Below are 11,670 nucleotides of genomic sequence, written 5' to 3'. Positions count from 1 at the left end.
GCAGTTTTGGTCGCCTTATCTGAGGAAGGATGTTCTTGCCATGGAAAGAGTTCAGCGAAGATTCACCAGGCTGATACCTGGGATGGCAGGAATGACGTATGAGGAGGGATTGGGTCGATTGGGCTTATACTCGCTGGAGTTTAGAAGAATGAGAGGGGATCTCATTGAAACTTATAAAATTCTGACAGGACTGGACAGACTAGATGCAGGAAGGATGTTCCCGATGGTCGGGGAGTCCAGAACCAGGGGTCACAGTCTAAGGATAAGGGGTAAGCCATTTAGGACAGTAATGGGGAGGAATTTCTTCACCCAGAGAGTGGTGAACCTGTGGAATTCTCTACCACAGAAGGCAGTAGAGGCCAATTAATTAAATATATTCAAGAAGGAGTTGGATATATTTCTTAAGGCTAAAGGGATTAGGGGGTATGGGGAGAAAGCAGGGACCGGGTACTGAATTTGGATGATCGCGTTTAATGGCGGAGCAGGCTCATGGAGCCGAATGGCCTACTCCTGCTCCTATCTTCTATGTTTCTAAGAGATTAGGAGAGAAGTCAAAAAACAATTAGGAAGGCAAAGAGGAATTATGAAATTCAATTATCAAGGAACATAAAACAAAATAGTTAAATATTCTGCAGGCACATAAAAAGAAAAAGGAAAGTCGGGATGGGAATATGGCTACTAAGGGACGGTCAGGATAAAAATCACAGGCAGCGATAGCGAAATGGCAGAAATATTAAATAATTACTTTGCTTCAGTATTTACCAGGGAGACAGATCATAAAAATATAAGAACATAAGAAATAGGAGCAGGAGTAGGCCAATCGGCTCCTCGAGCCTGCTCCGCCATTCAATAAGATCATGGCTGATCTGATCCTAACCGCCAATCCAGTATCACAGAACCATCTCCTGAATCTAACAGAATTAGACACACAAAATAGGAGCAGGATCAGGCTACACGGCCCCTGGGCCCGCTCCGCTACCCACAGGGCCATGACCGATCCGAACGTAGACTCATGTCCAAATTCCTGCCCACTCCCCGTAACCCTTAATTCCCTTTACTTCTAGGAAACTGTCTATTTCTGTTTTAAATTTATGTAATGATGTAGCTTCTACAGCTTTTTGGGGCAGCATATTCCATGGACCTACCACCCTCTGAGTGAAGTAGTTCCTCCTCATCTCAGTTTTGAAAGAGCAGCCCCTTATTCTAAGACTATGCCCCCTAGTTCTAGTTTCACCCATCATCGGGAACATCTTCCCTGCATCCACCCGATCCAACCCCTTCACAATCTTATATGTTTCAATAAGATCGCCTCTCATTCTACTGAACTCCAATGAGTAGAGTCCCAATCTACTCAACCTCTCCTCATATGTCCATCCCCTCATCCCCGGGATTAACCGAGTGAACCTTCTTTGTACTGACTCGAGAGCAAGTATGTCCTTTCTTAAGTATGGACACCAAAACTGTACGCAGTATTCCAGGTGCGGTCTCACCAATACCTTGTACAACTGAAGCAATACCTCCCTATTTTTATATTCTATCCCCCTCGCAATGAAAGCCAACATTCCATTGGCCTTCTTAATCACTTGCTGCACCTGCATACTAACCTTTTGAGTTTCGTGCACCAGGACCCACAGATCCCTTTGTACTTCAGTACTTTCCAGTTTCTTGCCATTAAGATAATAACTTGCTCTACGATTTTTCCTGCCAAAGTGCATAACCTCACACTTTCCAGTATTGTATTCCATCTGCCAAATCTCTGCCCACTTACTTAGCCTGTCTATGTCCCCTTGAAGGTTTTTTATGTCCTCCTCACTCAGTACTTTCACCCCCATCTTAGTATCATCTGCAAACTTTGATATGTTACACTCGGTCCCCTCCTCCAAATCGTTAATATAGATTGAAAAGAGTTGGGGACCCAGCACTGACCCCTGTGGAACACTACTAGTTACTGATTCCCAGTCTAAGAATGAACCATTTATCCCAACTCTCTGCCTTCTGTTAGATAGCCAATCCTCTATCCATGCCAGAATATTACCCCCAATCCCGTGATTTTTTATCTTAAGCAATAATCTTTTGTGTGGCACCTTGTCAAATGCCTTTTGGAAGTCTAAATACACTACGTCCACTGGTTCCCCTTTATCCACCCTATATGTTACTTCCTCAAAGAACTCCAGCAAATTTGTCAAACATGACTTCCCCTTCATAAAACCATGCTGACTTTGTCTTATTAAATTATGATTATCCAAATGTCCTGTTACTGTCTCCTTAATAATGGACTCCAAAATTTTACCTACCACAGATGTTAGGCTAACCGGTCTATAGTTTCCAGCCTTCTGTCTACTGCCCTTTTTAAATAAGGGTGTTACATTAGCAGTTTTCCAGTCTGCCGGGACTATTGCCGAGTCCAGGGAGTTTTGGAAAATTATTACCAATGCATCCACAATCCCTACCGCCACTTCCCTCAAGACCCTAGGATGTAAGCCATCAGGTCCAGGTGATTTATCCGCCTTGAGTCCCATTATTTTACCGAGTACCACTTCCTTAGTGATTTTGATCGTGTTTATCTCCTCCCCCCCTTAGCCCCCTCTTTGTCCATTGTTGGGATATTCTTAGTGTCTTCTACTGAAAAGACTGATGTAAAATATTCATTCAGTGTTTTTGCCATCTCCATATTTCCCGCCATTAATTTCCCGGTCTCATCCTCTAAGGGATCAACATTTACTTTAGCCACCCTTTTTCTTTTTATATAACTATAAAAACTCTTACTATCTGTTTTTATATTTTTTGCTAATTTACTTTCATAATCTATCTTCCCTTTCTTAATCAATCTTTTTGTTATTTTTTGCTGTCTTTTAAAGTTTTCCCAATCCTCTATCCTCCCACTAGATTTGGCTACCTTATATGCCCTTGTTTTTAGTCGAATACTATCCTTAATTTCTTTACTTAGCCACGGATGGCTGTCTTTTCTTTTACACACCTTTCTTCTCAGTGGAATATATATTTTTTGGAAGTTGTAAAATAACTCCTTAAATGTACACCACTGATCATGTATCGTCTTACCCTTTAATCTATTTTCCCAATCCACTCTACTCAATTCCGCTCTCATACCTTCATAGTCTCCTTTATTCAAGCTTAGCACGCTTGTTTGAGATCCAACCTTCTCACCCTCTAATTGAATATGGAATTCAACCATGTTATGGTCACTCATTCCAAGGGGATCCTTTACTAGGACATTAATCCTGTCTCGTTACACAGGACCAGATCTAAGGTTGCCTGCCCCCTGGTCGGTTCAGTTACATATTGCTCAAGAAACCCATCCCTAATACACTCAATGAACTCATCCTCAAGTCAGCCCTGCCCAATTTGAATTGTCCAATTAATATGATGGTTAAAATCCCCCATAATTATAGATGTTCCCTTATTACAAGCCTCAACTATTTCCTGATTGATACTCCGTCCAACAGAGTTGCCACATTTCGGAGGCCTATAGACTACGCCCACTCGTGTTTTTTTCCCCTTATTATTCCTTACATCCACCCAAACTGTTTCATTGTCCTGATCTTTTGACCCAATATCATTTCTCTGTATTACAGTGATTCCTTCCTTTATTAACATAGCCACCCCACCTCCCCTTCCTTCCTGCCTGTCCTTCCTGATCGTTAAATAACCTGGTATGTTTAATTCCCAGGCATTGTCACCCTGCAGCCATGTTTCTGTAATGGCCACAAGATCATACCCATATGTAGTTATTTGTGCCATTAACTCATCTATATTGTTACGAATGCTACGTGCATTCAGATAGAGAAGTTTCAAAGATGTTTTGTGACACTTAGTTCCTGCTTTTGCCCTTTTTATTACTTTACCTTTTACTCCATACCTTCTGCCCCTTCCTGACATGCTCTGGTTTTTAATTTCCCCACTGCTACCTCAGTCTATGACCTTCTCTGTTGTCATTTGTATTATTTGCTCTCTAGGAACCTCCCCCCCACTAGTTAGTTTAAAGCCCTCTCTACAGCCCTAGTTATATGATCAGGTGTGCATGCCATCAGAAGATGAGATTAGAAATGATATAACCACATTTAAAATAAAAAGAGGAGAAATATTAAATAAACTAATCAAACTCAAAGAGGATAAAACCCCTGGTCCGGACGGATTACATCTGTGTATTTTAAAAGAATCTAGGGAAGAGATAGCAGAGGCATTACTACACATATTTGACAATTCATTGGAAAAAGCTGTAGTGCCAGAGGATTAGCAGATAGCTAACATATTACCTATATTTAAGAAGGGAGATAGAATATGTCCAGCAAACTATAGACCAGTTAGCTTAATAGCGGTGGTAGGAAAAATAATGGAATCCCTCTTAAAAGAAAAAAATAGAAGAACATCTAGAAACCAAAAATATAATAATGAATAGTCAGCATGGATTTCAAAAGGGACAGACCAACCTCATTGAATTCTTTGAAGAGGTAACAGAGAGAGAAGACAAGGGTAATGCAGTAGATTTCATTTATCTAGATTTCCAAAAGGTCTTTGTTAAGGTACCACATAATAGACTGATGAATAAGGTCAGAAAATGCAGAGTCAGGGGACAAGTAGCAGAATGGAGAGCGAGCTGGTGAAGTAAATGAAGTTGGTAACGAGACGCACGTTAACTCTTTACTTGAGTAGTAATGAAAATAGTCGTTGCTTCAGGTTCAAGAGCTTTATTTCCTCCTTCAGCATGCAAAGCAATTTACAAGTGGTGTAGATTCACAGAGTACAATAGATGAAAGCATGCATCCTAACACTGTACCAAACTCTAAAACACAAAAGGTCTGTTTTTCAATAACTGTGCCTGTCGTGAACTCAAATCTGCCTCTTTTCCCTTGATTGGATTCCTTCTGTTACCTGGCTTAATGTGGCCTCTCCCCTGCAGTATATTTCCATCACATCCAGCCGAGCCCAAAGACAAAGCTCGATGGCATGTAACATGTCCCTTATCTCATCGGCTCCCAACTCCTAATTGGCCTGCTTTTCTGTGTGAACAAGGGAGTTATACCGTTGTGCAGCTGTATGTCCAATCTGGTTTACAGGCAATTATCTAAAAAGCTCTTCTTCAGCAAGGTTTTTTAAGGTCCAGGTACAATGTCTTTTGTTCAATTAACTGTTGCTAACAAGCTCACACACACACACTATCTATGGATTATTACGATGGTGCACACTGTGCCCAGCCCTATTCTAATTAGACAGAAACAAGGCTTAGGTTCCCTTATCTTTGTATTTAGCTTCCAACAAACTTTCTTTATTCAACAGTTAATGGAGAACTTGAAACCCAGGACTATTCTAGCTGTAAGGAAATACTAATTTAAATACCAAGCGCGTTCATTTGCCTCATAAGCTAATGCTTAGCTCACCTTAATTTCCCGTCAACCTTTCTGACTCTTCCTTCTCCATGTTCCAACATGTCCCACTTTTTTTTAATTGTTTTGTAATCTGCACCTTTTATACCATCCAGGTTCTCTCTCGGTGCCCTTGTTATCTCTCTACCTTTTCTGATATTATCTGTGTCTCTCGTCGACTTCCTTACACAGCAAAATGCAATGACCAGAATCCCTAATGCTATTATGTGTGGGTAAAGGGGAGCTGTTCCGCAGGGCAGAAGATGGAAGTTGGAGTCCCACAAGGATCAGTGCTGGGACCAATGTCTTGCCTACATGTGATTCCAGACCCAGACAATTGTGGTGGACTCTTAACTTTACTCTGAAATGGCCACTCATTTGTATCAAACTGCTAAAAGAAGTTTACTAAGAGTAAAGCCAGACAGACCACCCGGCTTCGACCTCAGCATCGGACATGGCAAAGGCACGCCCAGCCCAGTCGACCCTGCAAAGTCCTCCTCACTAATATCTGGGGACTTGTGCCAAAATTGGGAGAGCTGTCCCACAGGCTGGTGGAAGGATGCTGGCTTTCAGTGGGACCGACACTGCTTTCTAATATGACAAGCAAACTTTAAGATAACGCTGTTCTTGCTCCAGGGATGTTACTGCCAAGCTACATCGGGCCTCCTGCTGAGAATAGCTCCCGAAAACCAGCCTTACATGGTACAGTTAGCACTGTGCTAATTTAAATTGGCCGGCAGCACCAAAATACTGATGCTGCCTGTGCTATTAATTCGGGCGGCCGTTAATTGCAGTATGTGGTGGCACCGGCAGGTTTTCGGCGCACTGGAATTTCTAGGCCACTGAACTTTATCTGCGCCCCGCAACTGCCCTCCAATTCAGGGAGTCAGGGAGCATCTGTAAATGAGGAAAAATGATGACTGGTCAGGGAGCGTCAGTAAATGAGGAGAAATAGTGACTAGTCAGGGAGCGTCAGTAAATGAGGAGAAATGGAGACTGGTCAGGGAGCGTCAGTAAATGAGGAGAAATGATGACTGGTCAGGGAGCGTCAGTAAATGAGGAGAAATGATGACTGGTCAGGGAGCGTCAGTAAATGAGGAGAAAGGGTTACTGGTCAGGGAGCGTCTGTAAATGAGGAGAAAGGGTGACTGGTCAGGGAGCATCAGTAAATGAGGAGAAATGATGACTGGTCAGGGAGCGTCAGTAAATGAGGAGAAATGGTTACTGGTCAGGGAGCGTTTGTAAATGAGGAGAAAGGGTGACTGGTCAGGGAGTGTCTGTAAATGAGGAGAAATGGTGATTGGTCAGGGAGCGTCTGTAAATGAGGAGAAATGGAGACTGGTCAGGGAGCATCTGTAAATGAGGAGAAATGGTGATTGGTCAGGGAGCATCTGTAAATGGAGAAATGGAGGCTGGTCAGGGTGCATCAGTAAATGGAGAAATGGTGATTGGTCAGGGAGCATCTGTAAATGAGGAGAAATGGTGATTGGTCAGGGAGTATCAGTAAATGGAGAAATGGAGACTGGTCAGGGAGCGTCAGTAAATGAGGAGAAATGGTGACCGGTCAGGGAGCGTCAGTAAATGAGGAGAAATGATGACTGGTCAGGGAGCATCAGTAAATGAGGAGAAATGGTTACTGGTCAGGGAGCGTCTGTAAATGAGGAGAAATGGTGATTGGTCAGGGAGCGTCTGTAAATGAGGAGAAATGGTGATTTGTCAGGGAGCATCAGTAAATGGAGAAATGGAGACTGGTCAGGGAGCATCAGTAAATGAGGAGAAATGATGACTGGTCAGGGAGCATCAGTAAATGAGGAGAAATGGTTACTGGTCAGGGAGCGTCTGTAAATGAGGAGAAATTGTTACTGGGCAGGGAGCGTCTGTAAATGAGGAGAAAGGGTGACTGGTCAGGGAGTGTCTGTAATTGAGGAGAAATGGTGACTGGTCAGGGAGCATCTGTAAATGGAGAAATGGAGAATGGTCAGGGCGCATCAGTAAATGAGGAGCAATGGTGACTGGTCAGGGAGCGTCAGTAAATGAGGAGAAATGATGACTGGTCAGGGAGCATCAGTAAATGAGGAGAAATGGTTACTGGTCAAGGAGCGTCTGTAAATGAGGAGAAATGGTGATTGGTCAGGGAGTGTCTGTAAATGAGGAGAAATGGTGATTGGTCAGGGAGCATCTGTAAATGGAGAAACAGACACTGGTCAGGGCGCATCAGTAAATGGAGAAACGGAGACTGGTCAGGGAGCGTCTGTAAATGAGGAGAAATGGCGATTGGTCAGGGAGCATCAGTAAATGGAGAAATGGAGACTGGTCAGGGAGCATCTCTAAATGAGGAGAAATGGTGATTGGTCAGGGAGCGTCAGTAAATGAGGAGAAATGGTGACTGGTCAGGGAGCGTCAGTAAATGAGGAGAAATGATGACTGGTCAGGGAGCGTCAGTAAATGAGGAGAAATGGTTCCTGGTCAGGGAGCGTCTGTAAATGAGGAGAAATTTTTACTGGGCAGGGAGCGTCTGTAAATGAGGAGAAAGGGTGACTGGTCAGGGAGTGTCTGTAAATGAGGAGAAATGGTGATTGGTCAGCGAGCATCTGTAAATGAGGAGAAATGGAGACTGGTCAGGGCGCATCAGTAAATGAGGAGAAATGGTGACTGGTCAGGGAGCGTCAGTAAATGAGGAGAAATGATGACTGGTCAGGGAGCGTCAGTAAATGAGGAGAAATGGTTACTGGGCAGGGAGCGTCTGTAAATGAGGAGAAATGGTGATTGGTCAGGGAGCGTCTTTAAATGAGGAGAAATGGAGACTGGTCAGGGAGTGTCTGTAAATGAGGAGAAATGGTGATTGGTCAGGGAGCATCTGTAAATGAAGAAACAGAGACTGGTCAGGGCGCATCAGTAAATGGAGAAACAGAGACTGGGCAGGGAGCGTCTGTAAATGAGGAGAAATGGAGATTGGTCAGGGAGCATCAGTAAATGGAGAAATGGAGACTGGTCAGGGACCGTCTGTAAATGAGGTGAAATGGAGACTGGTCAGGGAGTGTCTTTAAATGGAGGAGAAATGGAGACTGGTCAGGGAGTGTCTGTAAATGAGGTGAAATGGTGACTGCACAGGAACTGTCTGTAAATGAGGAGAAATGGAGATGGGTTAGGGAGGTTCTGTAACGTATCATACTTACCTATTTAACACACAGGCTGAAAGTCAACATAACGACAATATAAAGACACAGTAGTGTTATATTAGTACCTTCAGCTGATCACCTCAAGTCAGTTTGGAAAAACACGGTTGCTAGTATGATTAACCCTTTCCTTGAAGAGACACAACTCTTCCTGCCTCCCCTAGACCATGACCCCACTGCTGAACACCACACCATCGAGTCTCAGACCGTCACTGACCTTATCTCTTCCAGAGGGGAACCCAACAATTGTAGAACTGAACACAGCCAGAGTCAGCACCTTCAATGGAGGGAGAGGAACCAGTCAGTGTCACACTGAACCCAGTCACAGTAATCACCCTCAGGGGAGGGAGTGGACCCATAATTGCAAAAATTAACCCAGTCACATTAATCACCTTCAGGGAAGGAAGGACAACCAGTTATTGTAGAAATGAACCCAGTCACAGTAATCACCTTCAGGGAAGGAAGGGGAACCAGTCAGTGTCGAACTGAACCCAGTCACAGTAATCACCTTCAGGGAAGGAAGGGGAACCAGTTAATGCAGGAATGAACCCAGTCACAGTAATCACCTTCAGGGAAGGAAGGGGAACCAGTTAATGCAGAAATGAACCCAGTCACAGTAATCACCTTCAGGGAAGGGAGGGGACGCAATTATTTCAGAAATGAACCCAGTCAGAGACATCACCTTCAGGGGAGGAGAGGAAAGCCAGTAAGTGCAAAAATGAGCCCAGAGTTGTGGCACACAGAAAACAGTGAAGAGAGGAAAACAGTTCTGAAAAAGTACGATTAGTTCGGATTTCAACACAGGGAGGGGGGAGAGTGTGTGGGATGGGGATTTACAGCTTTGGGGAACAAGAGGAAAGAATGTTCCACAGAAACTAGAATTATCTGTTCTGAATTTCTGTCCTGTGTTTACAGTGATGACTTTTGTAAACTCCTTTTACAGGGTATTAGAAGAGGAGGATTTGCAGACGGGAAACTCAAACCAAACATCACGTCAAGATCTGACAAGGTCACTCGATTCATCAGGACCTGAATATCATCAACCTTTGAATGTGCAAGGAGAAATGTTTGTCTGTTCTGTCTGTGGGAAAAGATTTCTAACATCAGTGTGACTGGAAAAGCACCGAGACTCTCACACCCAAGTGAGAGTATTCCTGTGCACTGACAGTGGAAAGAGCTTTAACCAGTTACACAGCCTGAAAAAACATCGCACCATTCACAGCGGGGAGAAACCGTACACGTGTTCTGTGTGTGGACGAGGCTTCAACTGATCATCCAACCAGGAGCGACACGAGGACGCCAACACCACGGAGAAACCGTGGCAATGTGAGGACTGTGGGAAGGGATTCATTTCCCCATCTCAGCTGGAAATTCATCATCGCAGTCACACCGGGGAGAGACCGTTCACCTGCCCCGTGTGTGGGAAGGGATTCACTCAGTCATCCATGCTGCTGACACACCAGTGAGTTCACACTGGGGAGAGGCCGTTCACCTGCTCCGTGTGTGGGAAGGGATTCACTCGGTCATCCATCCTGCTGACACACCAGTGAGTTCACACTGGGGAGAGGTCGTTCACCTGCTCCGTGTGTGGGAAGGGATTCACTCGGTCATCCAACCTGCTGACACAACAGAGAGAGGCCATTCACCTGCTTCATGTGGGGGAAGGGATTAATTTGGTCATTCAACCTGCTGACACACCAGAGAGAGGCCAGTCACCTGTTCCATGTGTGGGAAGGGATTCACTCGGTCATCCAACCTGCTGACACACCAGCGAGTTCACACTGGGGAGAGACCGTTCACCTGCTCCGTCTGTGGGAAGGGATTCATTCAGTCATCCAACCTGCTGACACACCAGCGAGTTCACCAGTGACTGCAGAGGTTGGATTCTGCTGTTATTGCTGCTGTCAATCACATCCAGGACTGAACCATTCTAGCTGTTCGGGTTTGTTGCTGCTGATGTCAATAACCCCTATAGCTGGGCTGGAGTTTAAAATTCAGCAAAAATGTCAAATAAATCAGTCTTTTGTTGAACACAAAGTGGCTGATCATTCTCGGCCTCCTCCCGAGGTCACCACCATCACAGATGCCACTCTTCAGCCAATTCGATTCACTCTAAGTAATATCAAGAAATGGCTGAGTGCACTGGACACGGCAAAAGCTACAGGTTTCTCACCATTTTCCCCCTCCTCTCTTGAAGGCACTGACTCGCGCTGCGGTTATGGTTCCACAGGCTGTGACCCAGCTCCAGGACCAGAGAAGTGGAAACTCTTAATGCTTCTGACTGTGGTGTCAACGCAAACTGTTTGACGGGAGAGTGTAGAGGGAGCTTTACTCTTGATGGGCCTTCAATAACCACAAAACTATAAGTTATAGACTTAAACAAGTTGGCTTTTAATCACTAAGATCAGAGCTAACATCTCAACATGCCGACTGGGGTTACGGGGATAGGGTGGGATATGTGTTGGTGTAGGGGTTATGGGGATCGGGTGGGATATGTGTCGGTGCAGGCTCGATGGGCCGAAATGGCCTCTATCTGCACTGTGGGGTTTCTGTGGGTTTCTGTGGGCCTGTGGTTCACAGGAATGAGTCATACAGATCCTGGGATCTTTATGTAAGAGAAGTCAGGGGCGGAGCCAAGAGCCAAGACCTGGAACCTCCCAGGTTAGTCGGGAAAGAGGAAGTGAAACTATACACAGTGGGGGAGGGTAATATACATGAGTGCAAAACGAATACAGGATCAAGACAAACAGATTTCATTACATTCACCCTTCTATAGATTTAGTCCATCGGGGTGATGTTTCTTAAAAATTGGTATAAGTGAGTCTGTCAGGAGGTTTTGCAGTTCTCAGTGATCGGCGCAAAGCCGGTTGGGGTGCCTCTAGGGGAGTGGATTCTGGTTCCTCCACTGTCCGGGCCTCCGCAGTGTCTTGCAGGTTATCTGCAGTGTCCTCCAGGTTAAAGTTGGGTATTGATACCTCTGGGCGTCCTGTCCCTTTGTAGTGTAGGTCTTCATCGGGTAGTCTCCCATCGTTCTCTCCGCTCCCCGAAGGAGTGAGGTCTTTTATGGAAACAGTGTCCTCTCGCCCGTCAGAGTATTGGATATAGGCGTACTG

The 11,670-nt window shown here is 44.8% G+C and overlaps 1 pseudogene; it reads left to right on the top strand.

Annotated features, from left to right (window-relative positions):
• Positions 1 to 8,724: 8,724 nt before the first annotated feature.
• LOC147119797 (uncharacterized) lies at positions 8,725 to 10,443 on the top strand (annotated as a pseudogene).
• The last annotated feature ends 1,227 nt before the right edge of the window (positions 10,444 to 11,670 follow it).

The sequence above is a fragment of the Somniosus microcephalus genome, chromosome 4 (genome assembly GCF_052327205.1).
Source record: "Somniosus microcephalus isolate GS21.2 chromosome 4, FLI_Smic_1.0, whole genome shotgun sequence".
NCBI classification, from domain to species: Eukaryota; Metazoa; Chordata; class Chondrichthyes; order Squaliformes; family Somniosidae; genus Somniosus; species Somniosus microcephalus.
The sequence above is the reverse complement of the archived record's forward strand: the minus strand, read 5'-3'. Positions and strand labels throughout refer to the sequence as shown.